The 17,874-nt window shown below is 34.6% G+C and overlaps 1 pseudogene; it reads left to right on the top strand.

The window, feature by feature from the left end:
* Positions 1–1,466: 1,466 nt before the first annotated feature.
* On the top strand, positions 1,467–14,710 carry LOC132524320 (akirin-1-like; annotated as a pseudogene).
* Positions 14,711–17,874: the final 3,164 nt, after the last annotated feature.

Here is a 17,874-nt window from a genome sequence, read left to right as displayed (position 1 = left end):
CCAAGCTTCCTCCCTCATATTTCTTTACAATATCCCTCTTTTGATTGTTCAATAAAATGTCATCTCCACGAAAACCTCCTTGTAAAGTGTCAGTTATTCCTTCCTTTGTGGTACAATATCACTTTGTACTTATGCTAATTATAAGAATTGTTGTATCACACTGTGTAATTCATCTAATTGTCTGTATCCTCTATTAGACTTGGAATATTTCAATGACCAGAACCATGGTGCAGAACCTGCATCAATCCTTTGCACAATCTCAGGCATATTTTAGGACCAAGATTCTTCATAGATTACTTGAAGGGATTCAATGAGACTGACTTTCTTCTTAATGCATGCAAAATTTCATGCAGACACATGCTCTTTTTTGAAGAAAAGGTCCATTTAGTGTTTTTAAATGTTTGTTGTATTTAATTTAATCAATCTACATATCAAATATGTTTTTGTTTTCTTATATTTTGATTTTTTCAATACAAACTGCAATACATTACAACATTAAATCTGATACAGTGTTGTTTTCATGGGCATTCTTTCCACAGTAAAATGTAAAATGTTGGGATAAAGGAAGAGAAAGAAAAACAAGGAGAAAATAATCTGTTCTCTAGATCACTGTTCTATAGATTATTATTTTTATTATAATGTTCTACCCCATCTCCTTTCTCTCCACTAGGCAAGGGATTTCTCCACACTGCTAAGATGTTACCTATTATGAAATGAGATGGAAAGAAAAGCACTGAAGTAATAGTTCTGATGACTCCATTGAGGCATTAAAGTCCTTTCAACTAAATACTCAATTTAAAAATATATTGCTGATTTTTCTCACCAGAGTTTTTCAGTCCACAGTTCTTTATTTGAACTTCTTGAGGTCAGATAGGTTTTCAAATGCTGTATTTTTTCTAAATACTAAAAAGGTAATAAAATGCATTTACTGCCTATTAAGCAGCACCCTAGCGGAATCTGGGACAGCATCCCAAGATCCAACACACTAAAAATGCTATAGAAAACTGTATGGATATTCAGACTGAGAAAGATAAGTAAAGACTATAAATAAACCAATGTCATTCTTTGAAGTCAAAATTTGAAGCCAAATTAGGTCAGGTTTTGCAGACAAAAAAAAATTAGTTTTCAGAGTTATTTGGATCTTGGAAATCACGGCTTGTATTCAACTTGCACTACTCGGCTCCTTATTATGAATTTTTCAACTGAATTATTTTTCTTAAACTATATCAACTTCAAACTCATAATGGAGCTTATGGAATACTATCACTGCCAAAAGAAGAGTAGATGAAAAACAATAAGTTATAGGGAGTGTGGAAAGAAGAAACCTCAGCATCTTAAAATGTTAACTACTACAAAAATAATTCAGAGTTTTAGAATTTATGTATGTCACATACATAAATACACAAACATGCACACACACACCAGATAAGCAACAGCAAACATAGAGCACTAAATGGCATACAGGCATGGTCAAGGTTACTTTGGATGCTGTAAGTTAGAGGTTGAATGAGAAAGTATGGGGGGGAAAATGGGATATGCAACAAGGAGACTGTCATGGTCCCTATAAACTTACCATAAGGATATCAGACTCACCAAGCAGTTTAAAAAAAAGAAAGGGCCAAAACCTTCTGAACATTCACAAATGTTCAGAACAGAGGTATTCACAAAACTTCTGCTCACTGTGGACTTAGTGGTTAAACAGTCTTTAACAGAAAGTTAAGGTGCAGTTTCTGGGTCAGTCATTCTAGTTAAAGTATCTCTTTTCCCTTGATTTTCACAGAAGGACCCTCTCTGAATGAGTTTTTAAAAACTCAATAGTTTTTAAAAACTATTGGGAAAAATTTCACTGAGAAAGTAAGAGATAAGCAATATAAGCATCCTATTAAAAAGTAATTTCAGATGACTAGAAGCAAAATATACAAAGACGAGGATGTGAAAAATGAAAGAGCATTCTTTCATGCCTACCATGAACATTTTAAGTTAAATACTTTTTTAAAAAAAATTTAATTGTACTGTCAACAATAAGGACCTTCTCAAGAGCATATTAACCAAAACATGGGGACCTAGTTCACTCATTAAAATGTTTCATTACTCAGACAATGTGTGTTACCTATTGATTATTATCAGTTACAATTCCTAACACAAATAAAACTTAGTCACATTTAAAAATCAGGTTTAGCAAAGTCATTTTTGGTTATAATGTCCTTATAAAAGTATTTCAAAATCATACATTTTATACATATATATATCCCTTCAATGGTATTATTTTCCTGAACTCAAATTATCAGGTGGATATAACCAGACTAGCATGGGACACAAACAAATTCTACTTGCTCCTTACAGAGAGGTGAATCATACCGCGGGGATCTGGGATGCTGGAGACCATAGTCTCCACTGATACAATTTCCCCCCAAATATCCATTCTTTTCCTCGGAATATCCCGCCATATTCTTTCATCATGAGTTATTAAAAGAAACCCCTCTGAGGAAACAGCAGTACCTATCAGATCACTGATGTGACGGCTTGAGCAGAGTGACAGATGGCACATGTGCTTTACACATTCTCAGAGTGACATAATTATAATCGATGATTGGCCTATCTTCCACATTCCCCCCAGGGAATACTTCTTTCCTTGTTTGACTTCTTTTCTTGTTTGCTCAGCCTCTCTCTGGAATTTTTACTTTTTCAATTCCCTGACTTCATATTGTTCCTTAATTCCATACCCCTTGTTCTTCTGCCTCCTTAGGAGTCCAGTCTAAAGCAAGCATATTAGAATAGGAAATTTAAATACAATGGCATTAGAAGATAAATAAATAAATGAACATAGCCTTTTTAAATGACAGGATTTTTTTTTTTTTTTTTTTTTTTTTTGGTACGCGGGCCTCTCACTGTTGTGGCCTCTCCCGCTGTGGAGCACAGGCTCCGGATGCGCAGGCTCAGCAGCCATGGCTCACGGGCCCAGCCGCTCCGCGGCATGTGGGATCCTCCCGGACCGGGGCACGAACCCGTGTCCCCTGCAATGGCAAGCGGACTCTCAACTACTGCGCCACCAGGGAAGCCCTAAATGACAGGATTTTTGACTGAGAAACATTCTAAGATAAAATGCAGCTTACTAATTACCATAATTATGTTGTTTATATACATTAATACATGTATACAATGCGTGAAAGACTTCACCTGAACTAGCGTTCACCGTAAGCAAATATTAGTCAACACTTATTTTAAAAAGAGCTATATTAAAATTTTAAATGAAAATTAATACAAAACAGAAATAGAGACTCAGAAAAGGAAGACAAAGAACGTGGATGGCATTTACAGAGAAAACAGTATCACTGAAATGGTTACTATATTGTATCATTTTGAAATCATAGTAGAAGACGGCGCTAATGACTCCACTCCCACAAGTCTGGGAAACAGAAATATTACAGATGTTTTTCAAGTAAATTGATTAAACACTGAAGCTTCTGAAAATTTCTGGATAGGAATGGTTTGTGGAAGTGGTTGCTCTCACCCTTTCCCCACCACTCTCAACACACACATCCACACACATATATACAACATGAAGTGTCATCACACCATATTACAGCATACCAAGAAGCCACTCTGTTTGTTAGCTTAAACAAATGTATCATTGAACTCATCATTTTTATTATAAAATAATTCATCTCTCTTCATAGTTTCCACAGACGTCCATGAAATTTCTATGGCAAGAATTCAAGAATTTAATAGGCAACTCACTGATAAAAAAAAAATGAAGAGAGAAGATAAACTTTTTTTGAGAAGCATAAAAAAGTACTAGTCTAAATTAATAGAGAAATTTCTACCTGCTGTGATGAGATTCATCTATTTAAATATTACTTAAGAATTCATTTTTAAATTTCTATTATCAGGATTAGTTTCATTATATAAATGCATAGTTCTTCTAAGAAAAGGTTTAACATTAGTGTATACAGTTCACAAAAGTGTTTGCTGATGATTCAGAATTTGCATGTAAATATGCATAGTGTTATAATGCTTGGGGAAAGGAAAAAGTGAAAATAAGAATACAGCTACCAGGGACTCCCCTGGTGGCGCAGTGGTTAAGAATCCGCCTGCCAGTGTAGGGGACACAGGTTCGAACACTGGTCCGGGAAGATCCCAGATGCCGTGGAGCAACTAAGACTGTGCACCACAACTACTGAGTCTGTGCTCTAGAGCCCACAAGACACAACTACTGAGCCCACATGCCACAACTACTGAAGCCCACACACCTAGAGCCCATGCTCTGCAACAAAGAGAAGCCACCGCAATGAGAAGCCCACACACCACAAGGAAGAGTAGCCCCCGCTCACCGCAACTAAAGAAAGCACACGTGCAGCAATGAAAACCCAACGCAGCCAAAATTAATCAATTAATTAATTAAAAATAATACAACTACACATATTCTACTTGATATAAATCTCTGTAGATTCAACATTATCTTATCAACTGATAGATGATAATGCCTTTGAACATTTGACAAGGTCTATAGGCAATTGAGGGGGCACACTGCAGAAAGTTAAGAATTGGTCTAATCCTAATTATTTTGATAGTTCATTTGTAACCAATGCTATGTAGATTCCAGACAAGCACATGAAAATGAAGTGATGTGGAATATGTAGATAAATTGTTATGAAAAACCCATTAGGGGAAAAAAAAAGATTAGTCTCACCAAACACTGGCCCAAAAGGAGGGAATTTAAAAGAAGCTATAAACCTCCAAGTATTTAGACAAGTTATAAGTAAAAGGTTGTGGTATGTTGGGTGAGTATCAAATAGGGATCACCACAGTAAGCAAGTTGTCCCTTTAGCACAGAACTCTGAAGTCATGACAAATGTATATTATATACTATCATTCCTGGTTGAAATTATTCCTGATAATCTGGAAGGTGAAATGAGTTTTTTTCAATTAGAATTTGTTGAAGCACATTTGATTGTGACAGATAAACTAGAATCTTTTCTTTTAATCTCTCAGCTGAACTCAAAATTCATCCACTTGAAAATTATCTAAAACTAAAAACCTATGCCTCTTCCTCCATCTTTCTATCCACCTGTAATGTTCTCCACGTCAGATTTCAGCACTATCTTCAGACAAGTCACTGTAACCCCACACCACTCTCTTTTAACAAGCTCTGCTCTGTCTTATCTATCTATACCAAATATTTGAGGTTTTTCTGTAGGTTTATATTCTAGTAATTAGAGAAGAATATTAAAGATTGAGCATCTAAAAAGTTATACAGTTGCTAAAAATAATAAAGTTCATAAATGAAGTTAGCTCATTATTTCCTTCCTTCTCCATCAGCATCTTAATTTACTTTGGAGCTACTCCTACACAGCACGTTTCTCTGTCTTCACTCACAGATGTTGCATAGTTTTCTCTACATTCCTAGGTTCTCACCCACTTCTCATATTTTCTCTCTTTCAGAACCAGTACACACTGAGGTTTATTAATAATTGTCATAGATATAAAGTATAAAAGGCCTCAAATGAATTTCAGCATCACCTTTTTGCAAGAAGGACAGACACCTGAGGTCATTCCAGCAGAGATCTTAATTTACTTCATAAAGAAGGGTAGAACAACTGTCCTCTGGCATAATATTGTAATCTAATCACTGGAAATTCTGTTTTCCTCAGTTTCATCAGAAAGACCATTTAACAAACCTGAGCTTAGCTCACTTTTTTAAAATATGGAAAGGAACAAATATAAAGTTGGAAGCAACAAAACTGTAAGCATTGTTAACTTATAAACTTCAAATGAAAAAAAATGTAAAAATATTTCAGATTCTGAAATGTTTCACATTCAAAAAGCAATATATATTTCTATCATAATTAATATTTTTATTGTTGAAATTTTTAGACTTAAAAAAATCAGATATTCCAGTATAGTTTGTCATTGTTTTTGCTTATAACTAGATATTAATCACTATAAAGTCTTTAAAGTTTTCCGTTTAGTGGTATCATTTTAGATTACTAAGTTAAAGTTGCTCTTTTACATGAAATCCTTAAGAGAGGAGATTATTAAAATATGGGTTAACTCATGTTCTGCATAAGTCTAAGAAGGAAGCAGAAAGAAGAGCAGGATAAAGTACACTTACAACATGAAAGAGCTGGAAATGATGACGTGACTTGTAAGGGATTTTAAATCATACTATAAAAGGGGCCCTTGAGTTAAGAAAAAAATTCAAATTAGTTATCCTATTAGAGATACAGTACAGGAAAAAATTGCAGATAGGGCAAATACTTTATTCATAACATGCTAACTAAAATTTTAAAAGCTGAAGTAATATCTTATACATATGCCTCAAAGATAAATATTAATGAATAAAAGAAATTTCCATACTGGTGAATGGGAAAAAAAATCTATAGTAGCAAATCAGCCTATGGTTTTTTGTTTGTTTCCTTTTCTTTTGTCTGCTATGTGATTTCAATAAAATTAAAACTCTCTGAGCATTTTTCCTACGCTTATATTTTATGACAATGTCTAAGTGAAGCGCAGCTGGCATGCTCCAAGTTCGCAGCCATCGCTGATCACACCAGAGGATCTAAACAATCTTTCTTCTTCTCACACATGAGTAGAATCTCACTCTTTAATGGACCAATACAACAACTGATTAACACATTTCTAATGAAATTTATATACCATTTTTATGTATTTAACTCATATCCTATCCCTGTGTATTCCCTACTGCCAAGAACGATAAGTTTAATTTAGTAACACTAAACTCAAGTAAATTAGTATGTCTAATTGACTCTAAGTTCTGATTTATAAAAAAGTCTCTTCACTAACTGAATGTGCTTGTGTGTAGAACTTTTTGGGATCTCATGCAAACTAAAGTCACAATGATATTTCCTATTACATATTCCTGAAAGGAAGCAACCTCACTGATAAGAACAGAAGGGTCTATAAAGAATAATGCATAATGCTTGAGCGATGCAAATGAAAAAAAGTCAGTGTCACAATCCCTAAGTATTTATAATTTTGTGTGGAAATTATATTACTATTAAGAAAACATTTTAAAATACACTGCCTGGTATCAAAGTATGTTTAATTAAAAGTGTTCATATTTTAGACTCAGAATGATGGATTCAAAAAGCATTTTATGAAGCACAATATTTTTTTATTTAAAAGAATAAGTAAAACATAGAAGTTTAAGATATATGTTTGTTACCACATTGCTGCTTTTTATAGGGGGTGAGTCGTGCTATTTGGATTAAGCTATGGAATGAATTAAAATTTAAAATGTCATTTTCAACCAATATCTTATTTATCTTTACAATCCTTCTTGCCCAGTACATAGCATAGTGTGGTTTGTTTTTGTTTTTTGTTTTTGCCATAACTGGTACCTCTAAATATTTTTAAATTAAAATCTGTTTAGTGAGTAAGAAAAGTTCATTTACTATAAACGATCAGAGATGGAGAAGTTTTAAAGATAGCCTCTGTATCTATGTGACTGGGAAATAGAATCATCTGAAAAAAATAAACAAAAAAGTTTCTGGTGGACTGATTATTGACTGAAAGGCAACTTTATGTACTCTGCTCTGTGACTCCAGGGTTGAGAATTTGCAAACTATATTTCCCAAATTCTCTGAAAATAGGAACCACTAGAAGGTATGTTGACTTTCTCGCCATGGTTTAAGATGCTCAACAAAACTGTTTATATTCCATCCCACTTAGAGAAAAAAACTTCCTCTTAGGGATGTCATAAATATTTCACCTATTTTTGAACTTTATATAAATGTTTTATGGTTTGCTTCTTTAGCTCAACATTATGTTTGAATGATTCATCTATCTTGTTTTACACATAGCACTAGATTATTACTTTTCACATCTTTAAAAGATGTCATTATACAAATATATCACTAGTTATTTATTCAATGTAATGTTGACAGTCATTTGGGTTGTCACCAGTATTAAAGTATTCCAAATGTTACATCTATGAACATTTGTGTTCACTGTTTAGCAGACTCTTCTACAAAGTGATTATACAAATTTGCACACCAATTCAGCAACATATGAAAATTCTAATAGCTCTATATCCTCTATAGGACTTTTTAAATGTTGGTCAAACTTGTAAGTGTGTATAGTTATCATACTATAGTATTAATCTGCATTTCCAAATATATTAATAAGATTGAGAACTTTTTAATCATCTATAAGAAGTAAGTTGCAAGTTCAATGGGACTAAATATTTTAAACATGTTTAAAATTCTTGAGCTGCCCAGGAAGAGATAAAAGTACTAACTCACATATGAAAATTCAAGAATGCATACTGTAATTTGTACATATAGTAAAAGCACATACAATTACTTGGCTGCTGGAAGAAAACTAGAATAATAAAAATAATCAATTCGAAATAAGTTAAGAAAGGTGAGAAAATGGAACACAGCATAGGTGGGAAAAATTCATAAAATTGTACAATGGCAAATTTAGATATTAAATACCAATTATTCTGCTAAATATAAAATTCTATATATTCTAATTAAAATGCAAACATGTTAATAAAAGTTTATTAACAATTAATGAAAAATAGTTTCCACAAGATATATAAAATGCATGGATTTAAAATTTGAGAATAAAAAGATAGAAAAACATATACCATGTATAAACTAACCAAATGAAAGCAGAAATAGCTATATTAGTATCAGTAAACAATGTACTAATATAAAGTCCTAAAAATAAATTTTATTAATATAAAAATTTAATTCACCAAATATATGTAATATCCATAAATTTGTATGCAACTAATAGCAAAGCCTCAAAACATATAAAATAACAAAATAGAACTTAAAAAAATGGCATAAATAATTCCACAAGATATTTTTAACCCATGTTTCTCAATAATTGAAAGGATAACCAGACAAATAGTAGTAAACATATAAAAGATTTGAAAAGTACTATTAACAAACTTCATCTAACCAACATAATATAGACCACTACTGGTAACAACTACAGAACAAAATTTTTTGCAGAACATAAATTCTTGCCAAACAAAATTCTCAAGGGAACATTAAATATTGATCAGATCTAAGCACATGCCTCACCAAAACCAAGTATCAATAAAAACTAAAGTACTGAAATCATCTTGAATATGTTCTCTGGCCAAGTGCAAAGTTAGGTAACTTTTAATTCCTCATAAGTTTGGATATTAAGAAATGCACTTCTAAATAATCAACTGGGTCAAAGAAAATATGACAAGAAAGAATTAGGAAATAATTTAAATCACATTTTACCATTTTCCAATGTATGGAGGTATGTGAAAAAAGATAGGGTATTAGAGTAAAAAAATTAAAACAACCATAATAAATATGTTTGGACCCTTAGGGAATTAAAAATAATATTATATTCAATAATACTATTACATAAATAAATTTTTAAAATTATTTCATGGATATGATGATGTTTCAGTTAAATAGGAAAATATTCTTATTATTAGAGGAACATAGCTTTATTTTTTTTCAGAGTACTGTCATAAAATTTAAAATTATTTTCAAATAGTTCAGAAAATAATAGAACTACCTACTGATGAGAAAGAGAGGACAAATAAGACAAAAAGTTAAAAATTTGTAAAAGGATACCTCTACTTCTTATATTATTCTTTTAGTTTGTCTCCATCTTCACAATTTTTTTTTAAAGATTTTCTTTTTAATGTGGACCATTTTTAAAGTCTTTATTGAAGTTGTTACAATATCACTTCTGTTTTATGTTTTGGTTTTTTGACCTTGAAGCATGTGGGATCTTAGCTTCCCAACCAGGGAGCTTCCCAACCAGGGATCAAACCTGCACCCCCTGCAATGGAAGGCAAAGTCTTAACCAGTGGACTGCCAGGGAAGTCACCACAATTTTTCAAGTAAAATTTTTGTGAAATTTTTGAGGGATAAAGCTCAGGCTGTGGTCAGAGGCAAATTTATAACCTTCAAAGACAACTAGTGATGAAGAATAAAATGTAAAAATCTCAAGAATCTAACCAAGAAGTTAGAGAAAGAAAAGCAAATTATACATAAGACACAAGCAGAGATGAGTAACTTAGAAAACAAATATCCAAAAGAGGGTATAAACAAAGTCAAAATATGATTCTCTGAAAAGATTAATAAAACTGAAAAGCCTCTGACAATATAAATAATATAAATGTAAAATGTAAAACATAAAAAAACACTTTAGGAATAAAAAAGGTATAACTGTACATTCTACAAATATTAAAAACTAATTATTGGGCTTCCCTGGTGGCACAGTGGTTGAGAGTCCGCCTGCCGATGCAGGAGATACGGGTTCGTGCTCCGGTCTGGGAAGATCCCACATGCCGCGGAGCGGCTGGGCCCGTGAGCCTGCGCATCTGGAGCCTGTGCTCCGCGGCGGGAGAGGCCACAACAGTGAGAGGTCCGTGTACCGCAAAAAAAAAAAACCAAAAAAAAACAAAAAACTAATTATTAAGGATAATTACAGATATTAATTCTACAGATATTAAAAAGTAATACTGTTATGGATTGAACTGTGTCCCCCAAATTTCATATGTTGAAGTCCTCTTTGCAGGTATAGTCAAGTTAAGATGAGGTTATTAGGGAGAGACCTAATAGAGTATGACTGGTGTCCTAATATAAAGGGGAAGTTTAGACATAGAGACAGACATTCACAGAGGGAAAATAATGTGAAGAAACAGAGAGAATGCCACTTACAAAGAAAAACTGAGGTACCAGAAGCTACTAGAGAGGCATGAAACAGATTTTTTTCTTACGGCCTTCAGGAGAAGCCAATCGTAATAATGCCTTGATTTCAGACTCCTAGCATCCAGAACTGAGACAATAAATTTCTAAGACACCAAGTTTGCAGTACTTTGTTATAGCATCCCTAGCAAACTAATACAGGTTGTATAAACATATTTTGCCAATAAATTTAAAATGTTGATAAAGTTGACAAATTCCAAGAAAGAAACAATAAAAATTAAAACAAAAATAAATATAAAATCAGAATAGTTTAATAATTTTAAGGAAGTGAAACCCAAAAATAAAACCTTCCCACAGAGACATTTCAAGGCTTAATCAGTAGATGGATTCAGTAATAAATCCCAGGAAATATTTCTGGAAAAAAATTATACAAATTTTTGGTTTTCAAATGTGATATGCTTTTTGCTCTCTAATATATTGATATTGTGAATTAAATCATTTGTTTTTCAAATGTATATCAGGCTTGAATTACCAGGATATATCCCTCTTTGTCATGATATATTATCCTTTTATATATTGTGGGGTTTGATTTGCTAATATTGTGCAAAGGATTTTTTACATCTAAGTTTGTGAGGGACATTGTTCTATTAATCTTTCTTTGTAATGTCTTTGTTTGGTTTGGGTTTTGGCCTGATAAAAATGAATTGCAAAATGTTTTCTCTCTTCCTTTTCTTGGAAAAGTTAATGTAGAAACAGTAATATTTCGTTTTTGAATGTTAATTAGAATTTTCCAGTGAAGCCATTTGGTCCTGGAGATTTATTTCTTGAAAAACTTTATTTATTAATTTGGTTTCTTTAATAGACATAGAATAATTCACATTATTTAATCTTGAGTAAGGTTGGTTAGTTGGTGTCTTTTAAGGAATTTGTCCATTTCATCTAAATTGTTAAATTTATGAGCATAAAGTTGACTGTAATATTTTCTTATATTTTTAACATCTGTAGGATCTATAATAATATCCTTTTTTCATTTCTCATTTAATCATTTGTGCCTTCTCTTTTTTTCATGGTTACTCTTTCTAGAATTTTATTAATTTTTAATATTTTCAAAGAACGAGCTTTTGGTTTTTTTTAAATATCTTTTTTTTTCTGTCTTCAATTTCATTGATTTTTATTTTGTTATTTCTTTCCTTCAGCTTGCTTTAGGATTAATTTTTACATTCATTCTTCTCATTCTCCAAAATGGTGGCCCCATCTTCCTTTCATGTGCTACTGTAGGTAAGTCAAGACTCAAATAACATCTTCTAAGAACCTGTATTTTCTTATACATCAGGGTAGTTGCCTGCCTAAGACCTCAGTTTTCTGATGGGTTCTAAAGTAATGACTTTGTAGATTATCTGGAGTGATGATGCTCTTTCCAGCTTTCTACATCCTGGGAAAAAGTTAGAAACTCTCTAAAAAAAGTATTGTTCTCACTCCTTTTCAAATTAGATAATTTCTATTCATCTATCTTCAGGTTCACTGACACTTTTCTTTGTTACCTCTATTCTTCCGTTAAGTTCATCCAGGGAATTCTGAAAATTTTAAATATTATTATATTTTTAAATTCTAAAATGTCCATTTGTTTCTTCTTTATAATTTCTACTTTTCAGCTGAGAGTTCCTATCCTTTATCACAAGCACATGCCATATTAAGCACAGTTAATTTATATTCTTTTATGATAATCCCACCATTTGGGATATCGCAGTTGATTTTCTTCTCCTTTGAGAATAATACCATTTTCCTGGTTCTTCTTATGTTAATTAATTTGGAATTTATCCTGGACATTGTGAAAATTGTGTGGTGGAGAATCTTGATATAGTTATATTCTTCTGACAAGCTTTGATCTATTTTTTAGCAAGCAATTACCTTGATTAGGCTCCTATTGCAATCTCTATCTCACTTGAAACAGGTAGCAACTCAATTTTAAGTATAATTTTTTTTTTTAACCTTCTAGCCAGGATGCCTGCATGTGCTATTTTTAGACCAGGTAGACACTTAGGTAGTGATTGTACACAGAACACAGAGTTCTCCTTCTATACTCTCTCCTTTCCAGGACACTCTTCTCATTCTCCAGCACAGGCAATGCGCTTTTTATTACAAGTTCAGCTGTCTTTCTCTGTGCTGTGAACATGGCCCACCCTCAGGCCAAATCCACAAAAATGGACTAACCTATGTCAGCATTTTTCTTGAAGTCTCAACTTCCCTCCAAAATCTGCCTTTTTTTGTTCACTCTGGAGCCCTCAGAGTGGTTGGTTTTTTGTATTAGTCCAGAGTTGCTTCATATCATTTTGGAACAATTAGAATGTTAGAGGTTTACTCTGCCAAATGGTAAGAGAACTCCACAAATTCTCTTTTTAATGCAATCTTCTATTTAGCCCATTAATGCATTCTAAAATTTGATGATAATCTCTTTCATTTCCAAATCTTTTGTTGCTTTTTCTTGTTATTCTTGTTGTTCTTGTTATTCTTTTATGATTGGGCTGATAATTTTTGATGGTTTCTTATTCCTTTTTATGTTTATGGTTTTTACATCTATATTTTATTTCTTGAAGCAATTTTAAAACAATTATTTTATATTTTGTATTAAGTAATTCCAATATCAAGAGTTCTTAGAAATATACATATGCTGTTTTGTTAATTTTGTTCACTCTTACTCATAGGGGCTTTATTTCTTGTACATTTGGTTAACTTTATTATGTGCTCATATTAGACTTTTTAAAGGGAGATTATTTGCATTTGTTTCTGTCGCATGTCTTCCAGTTTTATAAACTCAGGGCCACTTCAGTTTTTCAGCTTAGGATTCTCTGGACCTTGAAATTAGAGTAAATTTAATTTACAATTCATGTGAGGAAGTCCTATGGTTACAAATTCTCAGAGTATTTTATTTTTCCATTCTGAATCTGCCTAAAATAGACAAGTTATCTTGTCATTTTCCTTTGCTGGCAGGTTAGATTTTCTATCACCCTTTCATTGGCATTACAGCCATTTGAGAGTTCTTGCTTTATATGTGGGTCTCGATTCCAACTCGTCACTTTGTAAGAGTCCCAGACATTGTATTAATTTCACCAAAGAGTCTATAAAAATCAAGTCTAGTTCTTAGCAAAAGTAAATGTCCCAAAGCAGCCACAGATTCTATGTGTCCTTACTAATTTGGTTATGTTTCTCAACTTTTTAATCTCAGCTATCAATTTTATAGCCTATTTGCGTTCATTTTTCTGCACCTAAATGTTTTATGATGAGAGTGTTTTTCAGAATATCTAGTCACCCACCATATTGGTAGAAAAAGAAATTCTATACTTGGCTGCCGGTGCTGGAGCCGCCACTGGAGTCGGCTTGGCTTGCGAGCTCCGCTGAGGAGCGGGAGGTTGGGCCGCAGTTACAGCCGCGTCGACTCCCGGTGCCTGGCCCTTCGGCGGTAGTCGTGCGGGGCGACGTGGAAGCGGCCCATGGAGTTCGAGGCGACGCTGCTGAGCCCCGGCTCTCCGAAGCAGCGGCGCTGCGCCCCTCTGCCGGCCGTACTCCGGGCCTCAGGCCCCCGGACGCCGAGCTGCCGCCGCTGCTTCAGCCGCAGACCCCACCGCCGACTCTGCAGCAGCCCGCCCCGCCCGGCAGCGAGCGGCGCCTTCCAACCGCGGGGCAAATTTTTCAGAACATAAAACAAGAATATAGTCGTTATCAGCGGTGGAGACGTTTAGAAGTTGTTCTGAATCAGAGTGACGCTTGTACTTCGCAAAGTCAGCCTCACTCAGCGCTCACAGCACCTAGTTCTCCAGGTTCCTCTTGGATGAAGAAGGACCAGCCCACCTTTACCCTCCGACAAGTTGGAATAATATGTGAGCGTCATATTAAAAGACGATGAAGATAAAATTCGGGATGAGTATGAGCAAATCCTCAATACCAAACCAGCAGAACAATATGACTCTTTTGTGAAATTCACACATGATCAGATTATGCGACGATATGGGACAAGGCCAACAAGCTACATGTCCTGAATCTTTCTTGCATATCTGGGTACCAGGTTTGACCTCAAGAGATGGCTGCTGTACACTTTTTGCAACTAGTTTGATATCACATTTCAGCTCCAACTTTGCATCCTGAGAACACTTAAATGTTTCTGCAGGTCCATTTTATACAACTTGAAAGACCTTAAAACCTTCCAGTTGCCACAAGCATATCTTACTTTTCTGCTCATCCAAAAAACAGCTGTGCCCTACTGTGACAGATTTTCCAAACAAAAATACCTGGAGCAGCAGTTTAGCAAAATATGCCCTCAGTGGCACTCAACAAATGGAGTTTCCCCAAGTACAGTTATGTAAGAAGTGTGTGTGAGAGTGTGTGTATGTGTGTGTATGTGTATTTTGTTATTATTTGTACTGTGCACATTTTTTTGATTTTGGGGATTCTAGCTGTGAATTTGATGCACGATAATTATGGATAAAAACATTTCCTTGGTCTACAGAAGATCATTAACGTTTTGTGACCATGTAAGTTGTAACAGTGGATTGTTTTATGTGTAGGTATTATTGTTAAATACACGGACTGTTTCCAGGCACAGAATATGAGTCATAAGTTAGGATGGACATTAGATGTGATTATGACGACACAGCAAAGGTCTGTGGTCCTAGGTCTACAAATGCGTGGCGAGGAATTAGAACAAACCCGAGACAGACCATTTGACACATGACTCTGCCCAGCTGTGTTAGAACATTACTTTGACTCCAAGCCTTAAAATACCCACGTGGAGTCTGTGCTCACCTCATTCACACAAGGAGCTCCCTGGACACTGAACCTCTACGAAGGAAAAGAGTCTCCTCTGGAGCAGGGGCATCAGGCTTTGCTTGGGAGCATGACAAAGGCGAGCATGGGGCTGGGCCACGCCCCGGAGGCACTGCTACTTGGGAGGCGCCACTTCACCTTTGTAACAGTTACTAAAAATAGAATTTGGATCCTTTGGTCAGGTTCCCCCAGATTCTTTTAAGAGATGTCCATGTTCAATTGCTTGAGCTTTGTTTGGGCAACCCCCTGCCCCAAGTTGCTTACAGACTGTTCTTCACCTTATTTCCAAGGCTGAGGAACAGAAAGTAGCCTCTGTTTTGAGCAGGTGGAAGTTAAGTACACATTTATTTTTTACTGTGACTTGCTCAAGACCATGTTTTACAAAATGCCTTGTTTCCTTTATTATTTTTTCTGGAAAGGAAAGTTCTATTAAAATTGTTTTAGTTTGAATATAGAATAGTTTTTTAAATTAAGGCTTATTTTGAAAAAAACTGAGTTTAATTCAAATGTACGCCAGTACCTTCCAAAGTAAGGTAATATTCAGAGACAGCTGTCCTGATCAGATAGCTTAGAGAAGTTTCTGGAATATTCACATTTGAAGACTCCTTATTAATGAATATCTTTGACTTAAATCTAGCCAAAAACTGGAACATTATTCTTTGTACATTTTCATTATATAGTGTTAACAAGCTTAGTTGCAAACAAATAAAATATTTAAGCTATTAAAAAAAAGAAATTCTATACTTAAAAGAATTCATGATTCTCTGCCTACTCTTTCAATTTAGTATTTTCCTTACTCCCTTTAAATTAATAGAAAATATTGTGAAACTAGACAAACTGGTCTTACTACAAACTCTTGCTAACTCATCAATGATTTATTCATATCCACCTGATTGCCTTTTCTGCTTTCCTTAAGTTCCCTATTCCTTTCAGCAAATACTCTAGTCTATTATTGTCTGAGGCCATTCAGTATTAATTGTTTATTCTTCCAATTTTCCTGCCTCAAAATATCTGTATTTTGACACATTCTCTTTTCTTTACCTTTACTCTACAAGACTGACACTTGTGCCCTACTTTCACCCTCCCTATCATCTTCATAACCATTATGCTTTAAAGAGTATTTTCACCATGCTTTTGAATATTCAGTATTTCCAAGGTATCTCACTACACAATATAATCTTCTTTTAAATTAATTATTTATTTATTTACTTTTGGCTGTGTTGGGTCTTTGTTGCTGTGCGTGGGCTTTCTCTAGTTGTGGCGAGCAGGGGGGCTACTCTTCGTTGTGGTGCGCAGGCTTCTCTTGTTGCAGAGCACGGGCTCTAGGTGCGCGGGCTTCAGTAGTTGTGGCACGCAGGCTTGGTAGTTGTGGCTTGTGGGCTCTAGAGCACAGGCTCAGTAGTTGTGGTGCACGGGCTTAGTTGCTCTGCGGCATGTGGGATCTTCCTGGACCAGGGCTCGAACCCGTGTCCTCTGCATTGGCAGGTGGATTCTTAACCACTGCGCCACCAGGAAAGTCCTACAATATAGTCTTCACTCTTCTAAATCTCTTCTTCAACTTATTACCCCTTCAAGCAATACATTCCTCTTTCTCTACTTCAAATGTTTTGAGAAAGTAGTCTTCCCTTTATAATCACCCACTTCATTTGAAATTGTATTGACACAACTTCAGCAATGATTCACTCCATCCAAGTCCTTTGGCCTTTTTCTCATATCCTTAATCTTGCTGCAAATTATCATACATAAACCTCATGTCACTAACTCGTCTACATTTTATAAATCTCCATACTAATCTAGTTTCTCATTCTTGACCTTATCTAAAGTGTAGGCATTTCTCAAGGTTCCAGGTTTTTTTGTCAAGTCCCTATCCCCATAACTGTATACTACATCACTTATTGATCTCTTATCATCCCATACTTCAAGATATTACCTCCATGAAATCAATTTCTAAATTTATAGCCCAAGGTGCCCCTTTTTCTGGTAGTCATTTAAGCAGAAACTGCCTAAGACATTCTTTATTTCTCCCTCTTTTAACATTGCCATCGGAGCAGTTGCCCCACTGAGACAATTCTACTTACACAAAACATTTTTCATTCCTACTGTCATCACTTTACACCACTATCACATCACCTAATCAGTCTCTCAATTTGTCTATTTCACTCTCTTCCCTCAATCCATTCTGCATATTAAAGCTGAGTTAACTTTTCAAGGATATAGTTCTGATGTCACCATCATCATGCTCAGAAAAATTCTTTCATTGTTCCCAAAGTAGAAAAACTGATTGGCATCAGGGAATTCTATAATCTGAGCCCCATTTATCTCAAAAACAGTTTGTACTGATTCACTTTAGGCACTCCAGGCACCAATCAATCTAGACTCA

The sequence above is a fragment of the Lagenorhynchus albirostris genome, chromosome 8, assembly GCF_949774975.1.
Source record: "Lagenorhynchus albirostris chromosome 8, mLagAlb1.1, whole genome shotgun sequence".
Classification (NCBI taxonomy): Eukaryota; Metazoa; Chordata; class Mammalia; order Artiodactyla; family Delphinidae; genus Lagenorhynchus; species Lagenorhynchus albirostris.
Note: the sequence above shows the minus strand (reverse complement) of the source record. Positions and strands in the feature narration are given on the sequence as shown.